Source organism: Protopterus annectens, chromosome 8.part1 (assembly GCF_019279795.1).
Source record: "Protopterus annectens isolate FY-2018-M chromosome 8.part1, PAN1.0, whole genome shotgun sequence".
NCBI lineage: Eukaryota > Metazoa > Chordata > Ceratodontiformes > Protopteridae > Protopterus > Protopterus annectens.
This window is the reverse complement of record NC_056742.1, coordinates 34,396,622-34,415,459: the sequence shown is the minus strand read 5'-3', so window position 1 is coordinate 34,415,459 and position 18,838 is coordinate 34,396,622.

The following is an 18,838-nucleotide window of genomic DNA, read 5'->3' as shown; positions in this document are numbered from 1 at the left end:
AAAATCCATAGTCAGTCATGTCCATGCATCTGTCATCTCCCTTTATACTATCCAAACAATCTTCTCCATTTTTTTCTGTAAATTTATGATTCTTTTATATTTCCAAAAAGAATGCGCCACAGTTTCTTCTTCACTACATTTATTACATACTCTTTCATTTCTTGTATTATAAGGCATATTAGCTTTCACTGGCAATTTCTTTATAGCAAGTCTCCGCAAAAATCTTGACATTAAACAATATTTTATATCTCTCATTTTTCTATTTTATGGCTTAAAGTTTGCTTTCTTCTAATTTCTTCTAATAGACTCCATGAATAAATACAGAAACATTTCTCCATTACATTTTTATACCATGTATTATATCTTTTTCCAAGTCTTCTATATTTATTTTCCACTTTATGATTATTTCTTGATAAACCATTATCTCTTCATTTTCCCCTCTTTTTCTTTTTTGTACCTTTTCACCATATCCCATTCTTTATTGTCTTTACATTTTAATAATTTAGTTATTAAATTATCATTATTATCCCCTATTCACTTGAGCACTTTAAGCAAATTAAAGATGGTGCATATAAAATCCCCCTTCTTTTATTACATACAAAATTCCTCTCTTTACAAGGTTCTGGACTTCCATATAAAAGAAATATAATATTCAGTATTTGTTTCTCATATAATGTTGGCATATTAAATACTCTAGCTAAATACACAAATATTTCAAGAACCACTGAATTCCAAAAACTTTTTTTCTTAAATGACAACCTAAGTGTCATCCACAAATTACATTTATATTTGATCTTTCTTATTGCATCCTTCCATTGCAAATCTAAAAATCTCATGCCTTCCAAATCTAATCCCTAATTTTTCTATTTCTTGCTTATTAAATTCATTTTCTCTTATACTATCCTCATATCCAAATCCTTTACTTTTCTGTTTATTCAAACCCATACCTATTATTTGTAAACAATATTTAAGTGCAATATTAACTCATCCATCACAACTGTCTGTCTAGATATTAATATAATGTCATCTGCATTGAGATAACATTATAGGGATCTCAGTTTCTTCTCTAGTTACATACCTTACATATTTCACATCCTGATTAATATTACTTGTTACTGCATACCTTACTAATGCAAATGTTATGCCACTAAAAGGACATCCTTTTCTAATTTCTCTCTTAATGCTTATTTCTTGACTTAACCACACATTAATCAATACTTTTACTTTATTGCATTCATAAGGCGTAACACAAATTCTTTATTTTTTACACTTATTATGAGTTAAATATATCCAATAGAATTCCATGTTATATGAAATCAAAAGCCTTACTTAAATGACCTACCATAACTAACAGTTTATCATGAATATTTAATATGTCATCCACTAATTTTCTAACCACCATTCATAGTTCTTGGCATCCTTTACCTTTAATACTATATAAGTTATCCTGTGATATATGTAAAAGTTAACCTTCCATCATTTTTTGTATGGTCTTCATAAAGATTTTGTAATCCGTATTAATTACTACTATAGGACTCCAATTCCAAATATCATTTCTAGCACCCCTTTTCCATATAAATTTAAATAACCCACTACATAGTTCCTTACAAGTAAAACCCACATCCAGCCACATATTTAACACTTCTATAAAACAATTATTTTGTACTATTGTCGAATTTTTGTTATTTATGTCATTCAATCCTGCTGTTATTTTTAAATTTACTTTTCTTAATATTTTTGTCCAATTCTTTTGCTGTTATTCTCTTTTACAAATCCATGTTATCTTGATTGGATACTGCTTACACCCATCATGCCATCTTTTGTTCTATCTTCTTATCTCCAAACATTTCTTGAATATAATCCACTATTTTCATTATATTTGATATTTCTGTATTAAGCTGTTTTCATCCTTCAATTCCCTAGTTATCGTTATATTATTAAGATATGGAGCAACCTCCTCCATTTTCCCTGAAGAAAGTATCTCTGTTTAAATGCTAAGTTTTTCATTTTTTCTTGATTTATCCTATAAATTTCTTTTTCATTGATAAAATATGTAGAATCATTTTCTTCTATATTATCAAATGATATTTCTCTTTTCATAAAATACTTTTGTTACTTCTTTCTTCTTATTCTTTTGACAAGTTATATAACATTTTTATATTTATTCTTAAAAGAAAAACACCATTCTTACCAATTTTTTTCTAGAATTCTCTCATTCTGATATGATCTTCTCATAATTCTAAGAACATTTTCCCATTTTCCCTTCTATTCTTTATTGTTTAATCTTTTTATATTTTTTAAACTTTTACCTGATTAAATAACATCTTCAATATCTTTTAGCTCTATCCAAATAGCTCTGGGACCACCCAAAAACAGTTTACATTACACCATCTTCCATACTCTATATTCCTTCAGATATCAGCAAATAATATATCTCTGTTTTAAGAAGTCCCCTACTATATGTCCAATAACTATTATTCTAAATGCTGAATTTACCACATCTCATAATTTCCATAGCTTTATTAATGTCACCACTTTTTTTCTTATTTCTTCTTTAATCACAATTAAAATCTTCTGCCATTACAATTTCCATATTTAAAGCCACATAATTTAGACTTTTATTGAACATATTTCTCTTTCTTTGTTTTTAACATTAGCATACACCACAATTAATCTGTACACCTTCTTTTTCCATCTTATATCTATAATTGTTACCCTTCTAATTATTACTAATGTTATATCCAACATTTTAACTGTCTTCTTTGTTAGAATATCTATCCCCAAACAAGAATCTTGACCTAAATTCCAAACTATATACTTTTCCCATATTATTTCTGTTTGCAGCCTATCTTCTTTCATTAGTAATCTTATATCTTCCAATATTACTATATCCATGTACATTTTTTCCACAATGCTATAATAGCTAACCTTCTAGCTACCCATTTTAAACTATTTATATTTGTAGCTAATATTATACAGTTATCTATTTCCTTTTCCAAAGTAGACTATAAGAAAAATATAATTAACCTTTCATCCTTTTCCTTTCTTTTTTTTTCTTTCATGTTTAACTCTATAATTGTTTTGCAGTCGTACACTTTTACCAATAGAATTCTTTTTCCCTTTTGTAATTTTCCAACTGACATCTTCTTTTTCTTCAGACCATTCTTCTGTGTTTAATTCCTCTTCTTTTTGTTATTCAGATATACCATTTTTTATTGTTATCTTTAGTCATAACCTTTACTTCTCCTTGCTTCTGCTTCTACTCTTCTTGGTTTATTATTTCAACTTTTTCTTGTGAATGTTCCTACTCCCCTGCTCTAACATATTAACCTTTTCTAATGCCTCCTTCTCCAATTTAAAGTCCATCTACATATGCCCGCCCTTGTTACATTTAGATTATTTCTATTCTATATCACCATGTAAAAAACGTTTCCTCTTAACACAATTCATAATCAAATAATCTACTTTTCCACAGGGAAAAATATATTTTGGTTAATCCCAATATTTTATAACAACTTTTTGTTCTTCATCATTTATAATACTTGGAATATGCACCATTTAATCATTTTCCATTGTCGGTATAACATTGCAATCTCATCTTCCTGTCCATAAACTTCTATTATCATAAACCTTAGAAATGACCATGACCATTATTTCTTTACATATGTTGCTCAATTTTCTTTTTAAAGCTCTTTTTCAACTTCAGTCCTAAATTGTATATTTATTTATTTCCTCTGTTAATTTATGAAAAGCTTTAAACACATATAAAGGACAAAGAGCACAGTCCTTCTTTTCTCATACCCCCCCCCCTCAATTTTTTCCATTGCATGTCCATTTTCAAAAATAATCTCACAAAATGTCTGTTTAGTTATATGAATAAAGGCTCTTACCTCAGCCAGTTTAGTTCCTAATGGAGAAATTTTATTATTCAATACCTCATATCTTAACAATCCCTTGTCTTCTTGACTAAAACTCATTATAGTATAATTCTGCCTCTGCTTCACTATTTTTCTCCATAGCCTCTCTACTTAACAGTTCTGCATCCACCTTTTGAATTTTATTCATTATATACCCCCAAGAAATATCATTTCCACCTTTGGCCAAAATATTATCCTGCAACCCTCCCAAATGGAGGGTTGTAACAACCACTTCATCTCCAGCTGTAATATTCTCCTCAAATAGTTCCTGCTAAAACCTGCATTCTGAATCCTAAGAAGGACTGATTGCCTTCACTTCTCTTTCTGCTCTTATCTTTAACTGCTTATTATTCTGCATTCTCTCTCCATAAGAAGGCTCAACTGCCTTCTGGAAAATTTCTTAAGACTCTTTCTCCTTCACAATTTCATATTCTTCTCTTGCACACCAGAATTTTCCATGAAACTGTTAAAAAGTTTCTGGAACCATAACAACAAGCCCCCTACTTCTGCAAGTTGCCTACATGCCAGGAATGAAAGATCACAACAATGATGACACTTACCAACAAATTGAGTAGGGGTCCTTTATTAAAATTCACAGTATTCAATATATACATTACATATACAAAATTTACAGCTCATTTATATCTATTTACAGTTATGTACAATTAATTCACATTTTTTCATTTTTTTTAATGTTTAATAAACCCCAGTCTTTTTTCCACAACCAAAATCTTATGTTCTTCAAAATTTCTGACAGTACCCATTTCCCATTAGATTTTATTTCATTCATTCCTTAATTCCAGACAATCCACATAATACAAAACAAATTTTCATCTAAACTATCTATATCATTTTGTTTCATATTTTCATAGCATCCATATTCTATCATATCCACATTTATACATTTAACATTTGTCAATCCTTTGAGACATTCTTTGTCACATATTTCTTCCCATGATCAATTTAATCTTTTACATTTCAGGAAAAAAAACATGCACTGTGGTCTCTAATTCCCCACAATATTTCCATATTCTATCTTTTATTGTTTTGTATGGAACATTTGTGGCATATTTACTTTTACTGGAAGCCTGTTTATAGACAACCTCCACAAAAAATCTGCACATTCCACATATTTTTCACACATTTCATTATTGCTTTTATATTTTATAACTTTTACTATTTTTTCTCTTCTAAGTGCCTCTAGGGTAAATATAATAGAATTTTCCCATTATATTTTCATACCATTCTTTCCTATTCTTTTTCTGTATTTCTTAAATCAATCTTCCATAGTAATATTTTCTCTAAATATAGCTTCATTTCTGTAAAAGTAACTCCTTTACTGTCTTTTAAATATTTAAGCTTTTCCTATATTGCTTTATATTTTTCCTCTATAATCTTTATTAATAATATTCATTTTTCCTGTGTTCCTGTCAATATTTTATCCAAATTCAATGAAGCTATATATACAATTGGGATTATTAATCCCAAACCTCCTTCCTTTTTTGTGCCATAAATAATTCCTCTTTTAATAGGGTTCAGTCTAGATTCCCATATAAATGTAAAGAAGACATTCAAAAATGTGTTTTCACATTCTAGTGGTATCACAGATACACTTGCTAGATGTTCATCTTACCTAATATTACTGAAGTAATAAAACATGCTTTTTCCTTTATGTAAGTTTAAATGTTTGCCAGAATATACAAGTGTTCCTTATTTTAAGTGACATATCCTTCCGTTGTGTCACTCTCTGTTGCTCAATATCAAACCTTATTCCCATAATTTCTATTTCTTCTTTATTAAACTGAATACCTCTTATTTGTCCTGAAGCCCTCAGTCCTTTAGTCATTTCCTCATTAATACTTAAACTTAAACCCTTTAATTATGGGTCAAGAGTTTTAATAGCTATACTCATCCATTCTTTATGTTTTACGACTAATACTAGATTGTCTGCATAACAAAACAACACTGGAATCTGAATTCCATCTAGTGTATAATATTTAGCTTCCTCCAATAATAAATTTATTTTGGTAACTACCACATTCACATTTAATGCAAATAGAATACTACTTGCTGGACATCCTTGCTGGATACATTTTTTATTTCTATTGTCTCACTTAACTAACCATTAACCACTATTTTTACATTATTTTTGTTATATACTGATTTCAAAATGTTGATTATTTTATTACTTCTTTCAAAATGTCCCATAATGCTTCCCGCTGGATCTTGTCAAATGCTTTACTTACCTATTTTTAATTCTGTTTCCCTGTTTATTGCATCATCTACCAGTTCTCTTATTATCTTTAAATGTTTTTGACTTCCCTTTTCTTTTATTCCAAAAATTGTCTCATACAGTAACTTCCTAACCTTACTATTCTTTTTTATAATATTTTCATAAAAATCTTATAATCAACATTGTTTAATACTAGTGGTCTCCAGTTTTTATATCTGCTCTTTCTCCCCTTTTCCATATAAATTTCATTGCACCCATACACACTTTTCATCATTTACCCTTTTTATTCAAACCATTCATTCAACACCTCTAAATAATATCCTTTTTGCCATTCTTGTATGTCCTTATACATCAGGTATTCAAGTCCATTTAAACCTGTAGCTGCTTCTTCATTTACTTTTGTAACAGATTTTTAAATTCTATCACTGTAATATTTTCTTCCATTCTTTTATTGACTTCTTCAGTTATTTTATAAGTGTCACATATGGAAAACATTTTTGAAATATGTCTTTTTACTGTCTGCATTATTCCTTTTAGTGTATTCACTATACATCATAAAACATTCCTCAACTTTAATGTATTCACTATACATCATTAATCATTCCTTAACTCTCTTATTATTCATATATTTTTTAATCATTTTACTTAGGTATGGTGCTACTTCTTTTCTTCCTTGTAAAATATATATTTGTTTGAATAACATTTTTCTAATCTTCTTTTGATTCATTTTGTATAACATTTTCATTTTTCCTAAAAATATTGTCTACTATGTTATTAAAGACTTGGTTGCTGATTTCCTTATATTTGCAATTATCTTGTATTCTTTGTGTCCTTTGCCATTCCAACATTTCTTTTCTATATTTTTTCCTAGATTAATCCACTAACTTGTCAATTCTTTATAAAATCCTCTCATTTTTATATGATCTAACCATAGCTGATATATTGTTTCCTTTACATACTCATTTAACTCTGATTCATTGATTCTTTTTATTCCTCTACCTGTTTTTATATAGCTTATTTTTTTGAATCTCTATCCAGATTGCTATGTGGTCTGAAAACCTGTAATTTTAACTTCTTGATGTAATATCCTTAAAATCTCTGATACTATAAAATAATCAATTTCAGTTTTCAAATTACTCTTTTTTATATGCCCAACGCTTGTTTTTCTACAAATACATTTTACCACTTTTGATCATATCTGAAATTACTTTTATACCTGCCCCTTCTTTCTGCCTATATCTTAAATCACAATTGAAGTCTCCCACAACTATCACTTGGATATTTACACTGACATAATGAAGTATTTTCCTAAACATAATCTCTTTTTGTTTTTATAAAGTGTATGCGTAAAGTGTAATTACCCTATACATTTGGTGCTTCCATCTAATATCTAATATTACAATTTTTCCTAATACTGCTAATGTATAATCCAGAGTTTATATACATTCTATACATAAAATTGCTATGCCTGAGCATTTTCCTTCTCCTACATTTCAAATAACCTTGCTTTCCCATAACCCATTCACTTGTAATCTTTATTTTTCTGTTGTTATTCTTATGTCTGTTAATACTATAGTATCCACATTTAACATTCTACACCATTTCAATACTCCTAGCTGTCTTTGAACAATATTTACAGTATTCACAATAATGGCTGGGATTCTCACTTTGCAGAAAAGTTGTTACTTTTATCCTTTTCCTTTTTTTATGATTCCTACTATACCTACATTTTTAAATTTGCACTTTCTATCTTTTACTCTTTTCCCAACAGTCTTTTACTTTTAACTCTTATCCATTTGTCTTCCCCTTGACCACTTGAATTACTTATATCTTCATATCTCTCTCTCCTTCTTCTGTTTCCCTCATACATCCTTTTATTTCCATTCATATATCTTCCTCATTCATTTTTTTCTTTTTGTGTTTCTTCTGTATTATCTACTAAAATATTTTTCCTATCCTGGTCTGACTTTGTTTCTTGTGTATAATGCTCTTTATCATTGTAGCCCATCCATGAATGCCCTATTTTTTTCACACTTCATTAATTTTTGCTCACATTTTTTGTTTCATGACCAACTTTACTGCAAATAAAACATTTGTTTTTGTCATAATTGTTAATTAAATGATCATTTTTACCACACAGGAAAACATGTCTTTGGTTGCCCCCAGTAACTAATCAATCCCTTATTACACTCTTTTTTTTTTTGCTTCTCTGTTAAATGCCAGCACAACATATAAGTTCCAAGGATATTCATTGTTTCTTTTTTCATATTGTAAACATAATTTTTCTATATACTGTGCCTCCTCAAAAAATGTCACAAAAAGTATCTTTATTAATAAAAATAAATGCTCTTACCTCTCTGGGTTCAACATCCAATTGTGAAATGATGCTGTCCCATATTTCATACCTGTCCATTTCCTTTTCCATTTTTCTACTTATTGTCAGTTGATGCTTTCTTCTTACTTCTGTTTTCTTCTCTTCTCTTCTTTAGCCTTCTTTTACTATTTGTGTGTACAATTTCCTTTCTTCCTTCCTTATTTCTTGAACTTCTTCTTCTTGAATTCTGTCCATTATTTCTCCCCACAACACTGCCTTCTCACTTTCTGTTTCACTCTGTTTGATTAGTCCTTTCAAATAAACATCCCGCAAAGCACCCAGCTGGAGGGTTGTAACAACACACTCATGTTGTAGAATCTGCTGAAAACAAATTTTGTTGAAACAAATCTTCCAGATCCATAACATCTACCAGGAGTCCTTTTTTTTGCCTTTTAACTGTCTCTTTTCTGGTGAGAGAAGAATTAAAGCAACATTGTATCCCAACTGAGTGAAGCTGTTGTGAGACCAGCATTAGTAGTAGCCAGATAGTTGCCATTTATGCAACACCCCTCTTCATCATTCTTGACAAGCTAATTCTTTGTTTTCACAAGCACGCCATGATTTTTTTCTAACTTCAGAATATCTGACTAATACTTCATCCTTAAATTTACAGGGTCTACTTATTAGTTTACCCTCAAGTGTTTGGCACTGTTGTACAGACTCAGACACCTTCAGTGACATTTTTCCTGTAAAAGCACAAATTGAAATTTCTCCAATACCTAGATGCACATAGTTCCGCTAGTTTGCTGTGACAAGCACTGTCCACATAGTTGCAAACCGGATACTCCTGACAGCGACAGATATTCTCACTCCAACTGTCTAACCAATAAAAAAGGGTCTGATGCCATGGATATGAACTTTTCTACTGTTCCGTTACCAGCCTGGTGGATATGGGCATCCTGAGGCAATGTAGAAATTGCCTCATGTTTATGAACAACCAGTTAATTCTCAAACAAACTGATATGGTATGTGACAGATGTATTTACACAATGTCATTGGAGGCAAAGCTCTCACATAAAAGTACACCTAATGTCAATAAGATTGTCAGTAGCACACACAATGTACCCATCACATACAATTCAAAGCAGACATATCGACCTGCATATGCTGAGGCACTTACATTTAACCTTCCTAAACCACAAAAACCTCCTAGATGAAGTACACATAACAAATACACTCAATACCCTCAGGAGCCCCAAATGTGCTCTTTCAAAACAACACACACATCAATACATAGAGCTACATCTCATGGAGCCTCTACCTCTAAGCCCATAAGGCAAGCCACCACACATTTCAACATTCGAGTCATTGGAAACTCCATTGTGAGACACACTGATGTCCCTATCATCAGGCTGAGAAAGGAGAATGTTACACTCAATTGCTTATTAGGGACCAGGATTCATCACATTATGCATGCACTCAGATCACTGGACCACAATTACCAATATGACTCAGTCATAGTCCATGTGGGAGTAAATGACCTGAGATGTAACTCCCATGATTATATGAAGAGAGACATCAAGGAGCTCTCAGAATATGTGTCTCATGCTGTTATGAGCCTAGCACTGAGCAGAATTTTACCTTCTCAAAGGATGATGCCACAATACAAATGAAAGATAATTGACTTTAATAATTGGCTTAGCTTCTGGTGTAATTCTTAGGGGGTACAGTATTTGTCAGCATGGAAGGAGATGGTCAACAGACCATGCTGCTTTGCCAGGGATTGTCAGAACCTCTCCCCTCTAGGCTTTCGAATATTAGCTAAAACATTGTCTTCCCCCATATTGCTATCTTTAGGCAATGCCAACCTGAAAGTACTTCCAACATAGTAAATCAAAACCAAGAAAATCTGAAGGTATTACTGCTCAATGCTAACAGCTAAATAAAAAAACTTCACTTCCTAGAAGCTCTCTTTACCTAGGGATTGCTGACACCTTTGCGGTCACTGAGACATGGTTTAAAGCTGCTGAGAGCACGGTTCTATATCATAACATCGAAGTTCTCTAACATCGAATGTTATTATATCGAACCTTAAACACTGAAGTATGAAAACATCAAACAGTAAAATAGTGGATTTTTTCCCAGGGAAAAAATTCGCTATTCCGAGAAACATACACACAGCACAAACACACACAAAAACAGCCATCCACACACATACACTTAAAATCCTACACCTAAACTAAACTTTACATACAGTACTAGCTATCCACTTACCTTAACCCAACCCTAACCCTAAGGTCCCATCACTATCGCACACTCACCTCACTCGCGCCCTAACCCTAAATCACCTAACCCACCCTCTAACCCTAACCTACACACAATCGCACACTTACCTGAAGCTGACCTGTGACGCTCCAACATATGGAATGCTGAAAACAGCAAAGCCACAGCAACAGCCCACCAAATTCTTTCCCTGGGAAAGAATTTGATGTCCTGCACCTTCGCTGTTTTCAGCATTCGACATTACGGGTTCGATATTATAACATTCGATGTTAGAGAACTTCAATGTTATAATATAGACCTGAGAGCACACCAACAGTGCAAGGTTATGCCTTCCACACATTTAGGTCAGCTACTTCACAGGCAAGAACTAAAGGTGGAGGTGTCTCTATTTACATCAAAAATAAATATACTTCAAGGCTAGTCAAACAGGACAATGCACTTGAGCTGCTCCATGTTCAAATGACCATAGGTAAAATCCAATACCACTTCTTTGCAAGCTATAGATCTCCCTATATGACCCAGGAAATCCATACCATGTATTTAAACTTATTGGAAATATTAACCATCCCACCCAATACCATATTTATGGGTAACTTTAATTACCCCACTATTAACTGGGAATAATACATGACACCAAATGTGCATGCACAGAGATTCCTGGATTTTGTAAATACAAACTCCCTGGACCAGATAGTCAATGCACCAACCAAGGATGCAAACATACTGGATCCGGTCCTCACTAATATGGGAGACTGCTGCACACCTCCTACTGTAATGCCCTCCATGGAAATGTCAGACCTCAAAATGGTCTCTTTTGAAGTACAAATAAAACCTGGAACCCAGCTAAACCTGGAATATTCAGGAACTATTCTAAGGCTAATCTCCTATTAAGTGAAAACCTGGCAAAATTTCAAGCCCCTATAACCCATGAGAACACTGCTGCCTATGCAGAACTGTCTGCAGAAACCCTGAACAAGCATGTTAATAGCTGCATAGAGGCAGCTGTACCCACCAGGTAGAAGTACAGAACTAACTCAAAAAACAAGCCACCGTGGTGGGATCACAAAATCAATTGGCTGTATAGCAGGAGGAAGAAAATCATGGCAAAAATTAGGAGGTGCAGCACCCATCAGGATAAAACCACTCTCATCAAACTAAAAAAACAACTCAGAGGACAAATAAAGTCTACCAACACCAAATTTGAGGTACGTTTGGCCTCCCAGGCCAAGCCAAGAACAACCACAAAGCATTCTTTAGCTATGTCTGCAACCTCAAAGGCAATACACAATTGTGTGCAGACCTCATTGCAAATGGAGCCACCTATACTGAGTCAGAAGATATAGGATGAGTCAGAAGATATACCAAAAACCTTCTAGCTGATAAATTTAACTCCAACTTTACCCCTCTCTCAGCCCCTCAACTTTCCCTCAGAAAATATCATTATATATAACTCCCCCTACTATCACTATGGAACAGATTCTTAATGCTCTCTCTAAGACCTAAAACACTGTATCAATGAGTCCAGGCAATATTCCAGGATGCCTTCTAAATAGCATGAAGCATGACCTATCGGGGCCTCTGGAATTACTATTTAACTGCATCCTCCAAACAGGCTTTGTGCCTCATGAATGGAGAAAGGCAACAGTCATCCCTCTGCACAAAGGTGGACCAGCTACAGCCCTGGAAACTATAAACCCGTATGTCTCATTAGTCTTTTATGCAAAGCCATGGAAAGAATTATCATGGAGATGATCAACAGAGATATAGTAATCCTCTGGACACTGGACCCAACCCTGTTTGGTTCCATCAAAGGCAGACCATACCTACTCAATGTGGAGGACTTCTTTGAGAAGGTCACCAAAGCAATGGATGAGGGCAAAATCATTCACACTGCTACCTTGATCTGGCCAAGTCATTTGACACAATACCTAACTTGGGCATTATGGACAAACTTAAGCAGTTAGGTACAAACCCATATGTCACCCAGTGGATAAACAACTGGCTCACAGACAGGACACAGGAAGTTAGAATTGGGGAGTCCACCTCTACAAAGAGGCCAGTCACAAGTGGAGTCCTTCAGGGTTCAGTCATTGGACCTCTCCTTTTTGGCATTTACTTCTCAGAAGTCAAGGCCAATGTCAGTGGTTTCTGACTAAATTTAGATGATTGCAAATTAGGAGCTGTCATTGAATCTCACACTGGCACAATTGTTCTCCAGGAGGTGCTGACACAGATAAACAACTAGTATCAGAACCATTAAATGCCAAGAAATGCATAATAGTATCCTTTGGGAAGTCATCCATCCCTGGTAACTATAATGTTTACAACATACCCCTTACAGTTGACCCAGTAGACTTAGGGACACACATAGATTGTAATCTAGCCTTTGACCATCACATGTCTACAGTGGTGTGGAAATCACTCTATGTTGGGAAAGTTATCAACAAAGGTATGGCATCTAAGTCCAAGGAGGTCATTGTTCCACTGTATTCTGCATTCATAAGACCTATCACTGAGTACAATGACCCCTTTATTATGTCCCTAACCAAGCATATCTAACAGCTGGAGCATCCACAGAGGTTCTTCATTAAAAGAATGCAGGGTGTAAGTAAAATGTCCTATAAAGACCGCATCAAGGCCCTATCCCTGTATTCTGTCTCCTACAGGCTTTTGAGGGTAGATCTATGCCTGGCATACAGAAAATTGTTAGACCCCTCTCTGATGGACCTCCTGCATATCCACAAAACAAACAGCACCAAAATTACCAATTCAAAAGACTTAAACCTTGTCTGTGCTATATATAGAACCTGCTGGAGAGATACATATGTACCCCATAGACTACCTCATCTATGGAACTGGCTCCCCATCCATGTGAAGCAGAGTTCCTCACTAAACCAATTAAAGTGAAACATGGACAACTGGATAGGAAATAGGAAATTCATCCCTGGTTTGGCACCTATGTTTCTAATGGACACAGGTAACCTGTAAATGGTTCCTCTCCCAGGCCCATGCTTACGCATATTAAGGGTATCATAATGTGTCAGAGATTTGGGATGTATGGTTAAGTTTAACAAGAACCTTGTGGTCATTAGCCTATTAAAAACCTTTAAACCTATAACATCCTTCTCCTTCTTTCCTCCCTTCTCCACTCTCTCCACTCTGCTTAACCTGACTCATTATTTACCATACCCTACCTTTTATCTGTTCAATTAACAGCCTCACTCACCTACAGTATGTAAAAAACATCATCTTTCTCCTCCATTTTTGATTCTCTGCTTCCTCCTTCTCTGAGCTGCCTTCGCACTCAGACCAGAAGTGCAACAGTAAATACAGTCTCCATACACTAAAAATAGGTGAAGTTCCCCAGCACCCGGGCAAATTTCCCTCAATTAGTATGAATACTACCTTGGGTCTGCCCTGAAAAGATGACACTAGCCTAGCAGGAATAACTCAGTTAACAATTAATAAATAAATAAAACTGAAGGCTCCACTGGTAATGTTTCATTAGTGTGGTAAGAGCCCTTCAGTTCATTCATTCACACATAGTTTTAAAAATACTTCTATCAGTTGCATAGGGAGTTTGAATTTTGAGCTGTTATGCATAGATTGGTCTTCAGGATTTCAGTTTCTTCAGTAGACTTAACCTGCCAAAATCTCACTATCTTCTCCATAAACTTGCAAATAACAGTCTTAAAACTTGAATTTCTTGGATGGAAAACATTCCTCCCATGATTCAAGGCTTCAGCATATGACTCTAAGAAGCAAATCAAGATGAAGTCTCAGAGGCACAAATCCTGCTTCTACAAAGATCAACAATCTAGTCTCCTTTAGAAATAAAGTCAGTAAAGTTATGAAAAAATGTATCTTTTCTAAGAGCTCTTGAAGTAAAGTTCTTACTTAAAGATTTTCAAAAATAATTATTAACCTCTAGTCAACCTGATGCCAACCAAGTTTTTGCTTGGCTTCTAAATCTCAGCAAAAGAAGTTTTTCACCTTCTGCATCATTTGTTTAATCATTCTCTCTGTCAAAGTAACTCCCCATTTTTATGGAACAGATTCATCATCTTCCCTTGTATAAAAATTAACTTTCTTCTTGACCCATCAGTAGACATACCTCTCTCATTCTTTCCTAAGTGGAAGCATTGCTTGAAAAGATAAACTATCAAAACAGCTGAGTATATATAACGAAAAACAGCATCCTGGCTAGATACGGGCATGGCTCTGCTTTAGGGAAGAGTACTACAAAAAATAAAAAAGGAAGGAAGAAAAACAGTATAATTCCAATTCAAACTTCATCTTGTATATTTACAAAAAAAGTTTAAAAGTTTAAATCGCTAGTTTATTTTGTAAATATACAAGATGAAGTTTGAATTGGAATTATACTGTTTTTCTTCCTTCCTTTTTTATTTTTTGAAGCTAAAGTAAACTGTTTTTACAGGATAGTTTTTACTGTACTAGCACTAGACTAGTTGATGTGATGACGGAATTATTAGCATTTCTGTGTGTTTAAATGTATTTCACTTGTATTAATAAGGGGGTGGTGCTTTTGTTACTTGCTTTTATTTCAGTTAATGTATTCTATTTACTGATTGGCTTATGCACTTGTCTTTTATGTATTTAAACGTGATTTGAATTGTAAAACTTTGTCTGAAGAAGTTTATGATCTAACATAAACGAAAAGCGCTTCATTTTATTACTGTGGTCTAGTGTGTGCCTTCTTCCATCTGTTCCAGTATTTTGTGTTTTACTAGTCTGTTACACTGTTTGGAATTTCTCAGCATGTCTTAAAATTTTCCTAATGATTTTTCAGATTTTTTTATAGGTTCATAGGTTCATAGGATGTTACTAGGCTATTGACCCAAAGGTATTTACAAGCCTAGCCGTTAAATACCAGTATAATACTAGATGAGAGATATTGTCTGTGATTGAGGTTTTCTAACAAGGACTTCCCATGTCTAGGAGGCAATCCCCAGCAGAAACTTACATTTTCCCATCTATTCATCCAGGTTGTGCTTAAATAGGATCATAGAGGTTCTCTGCCTGATATCGATTGGAAGCCTATTCCAGAGGGGTGACAACCTCTGAGAGATGTATCTGTCCCTCCAGCAGGTTCTGTTTATGTCACAGGCCAGATTGAGGTCGGGAATGGGTAACTAGTTCCATTTGACTTATGGATGTGCAGCATTTCCATTAGATTTGGGTCATACAGAACCCTGTAAACCAAGCAAAAGTCACCTGCAAGTAGTCTACACACTACTGAGTACAGTGACAGCAACTTCAGTCTGTCTGTATAAGACGTGCTGGAGACCCAGAATTTTCTTAGTTAAAAATCTCTGAAGTTTCTCAAGTTGCTGCAGGTGTCTAGTACAGTACATACCAAAGAAAGCATTATATTCAATAATAGGCCTGATGAGGGATGAGTACAGGGGAGTCATAACCTCTTTTGCCCTTGAAGCGATGCCTTTGCTAATCAAATGAGCAGTGTATAATGCTACAGTAGACACATGGTGGTCAAAGCTGAGGTCACAGTCAACCTGTGTTTACAGGTATCTCACGACAGAATTGGTATTATTGTTTATTTTATAATTAGTGGGGACATTGTTTTTACCAAAGGGAATGATGATGCATTTTTAGCATTTAGTTTAAGACCATGGCTTTGGCACTAATCATTGGTCTGTGTAAGCCCCTTTTGAAGCTCACTGACATTGCTAGGGGGAATTCAATGATAGCACCTAATTTGAAGTCATCCACACATTTGGTTAGCCACAATCCCCCTCCGTTTGTCTGAGTATATGCCAAACAAGATGGAGCCCAAAACTGACCTTTGTGGGACCCCACTGGTGGCAGGTCTGCTGGCAGAGGTAAAGTCTCCCACTTTCACTGAGTGTTGTCAATCTGTGAGCCAGTTTACAACCCACCTGGCAACATAGGGGTTGATATTTAACTGGGTTAGCTTGTCAATGATGCCCAAATGTGGGATAGTGTTGAAGGCCTTGGCCAAGTCAAGATTGGCTGTGTGCACAGCTTTGCCCTCATCTATGTCACATTCTCAAAGAAGTCCACCAGGTTTACCACACATGACCTGCCATTGACAAAACTAAACTAGGATGGATCCATGGTTTGGAGGTTCTTGATATCCTTATTTATGAGGTCTGTGATGATTCATTCCATTGCTTACAGATGAGGCTGGTTAAACTTATGGGTCTAGAGTTATCTGGGTCTGTTGCCAAGCTGCCCTTATTGGGGGGATACCAGTCACTGTATTCCATTTAGTGGAGACAAAGCCAGTACTCAGGCTGTGGTTAAATAGAGTGCCTAATGGAGTAGCTAGCTCTTGTTTTAGAACATTAATAATGCAGCCCAGAATGACATCTGGTCCCATGGAGACTGTGTTCTTAGCCTCGGAGAGAGCATTGATGACTTGCTCTTTGGAGATACAGGGAGGAGGGGATGATGAAGACATGATTTACGGTATGCTTGGGGGGGGATGACATTTTCACCAAACCTGTCTACTATCAGGTTTGCAATTTCCACATGGTCAGTGTGTGTGATGTATCCACAATTAGTTCAGCACACATCTGAGTCTTACCTTTTAGGTTGCGGATGTAGCAGAAGAAAGCCTTATGGTTATTTTTGAGTATGGTTGCTAAATTTTTCTCATAATTGCTCTTTGAACAGTTTATGAGTTGTCTTATTTGCTTGTTTAGTCTGAGGAGGGTGCTCTTCCAGTTCTGGGATCTCACTTTGGTATTTTGAGACAGCAGCTTCTTTTGCTTATTGTATAATTTATTAATGCTAGACATCCACCAGGATGTTTGTTTTTTTCTTGAGGATCTTGCTTTAGTCCTATCTGGCACAGCTGTATCTATACATTTGTGTAAAATTTTATACAGGGCATCAGTGTATATCTTAGTATAGCCATCAATGCCATCTGTGGAAACTGGAGCTTGGAAGTCAAGTATGCCTTCGCTTAGGAGGGTATAGATAGCTTTGGTGAAGTTTTTTAGACTAACTTTTCCTTTAGGGAGGCCCGGTGCTATTGCTGCTTCAGAAGTGACTGATTTATGGTTTGATTTAACCAGTGCAGGTCCTACACTTGAGGATTTGCATCGGTCACTCATATTGGTGAGGACTCGGTCTAGAATATTGGAGCCTCTTGTGGGGTGGTGCACTATTTGTTCCAGAGCATTTGAGTTAACAAAGTCAAGGAACTTTTGTGTGAGTGAGTTTGGGCTCATATATGTTTACCAATTAATGGAAGGATAGTTGATGTCACCCATGATTAGGGTCTTAGGTTGTACTTTAATTGTCCGAAGTAGGTCTAAATAAGCTGTGTGGGCATCTTGGTTCATGGAAAGGGACCTGTAAATGACGATGACTTGAGGGGGGGGGGGGTCTTACCTTGGTAATTTGGACTTAGAGCAGCTCCATAGAATCTTCTTGTCTAACCAGTATAGAGGTGTAATTTTCTTTAATGAAAATAGATAGATACACCACCTCTTTGGTTGTCAAACGTTCAATTTGTGGTTTAAAAGTGTGGAAGAAATTGTAGCCTTGCAAGGCCAGGGTACTTTCTGTGGCCTTGAGCCCCCAGATTTCTGTGACTGCACAGATATCAACATCTTCCAGGGAGAAGGTGACAGGAACTGGATCCCCTTAGAATGACACCAGAAACTAAGCCAATTATTGAAGTCAATCATTTTCTGTTTATATAGTGATACCATCCTACGCAACGGTAAAATGGTGCTCAAAACTAGGGACATTCCCACCTGAGACACATATTCAGAGAGCAGAATCATTTATCTCTTCATATAGTCTAGAGAGGTATGTCTCAAGTTGTTCACACCAAGATGAACTATGATGGAGTCATAACTGTTCTTGCTGTTGAGAGACTTGAGTGCATGTGTGATCTGGTGAATCCTTGCAACAGACAGGTAGCTGACTGTAACCTTTTCCTTTTTCAACGTGGTGAGTGGAGCATCTGTATGTCTCACTATAGAGTTAATTGTAACTAAAACGTTTGGAATAGTTGTGCATTGCCTTTAGGGCTTATTTGGTGAGAGACAGGTGCTAGTGTTTTTATGTGTATTG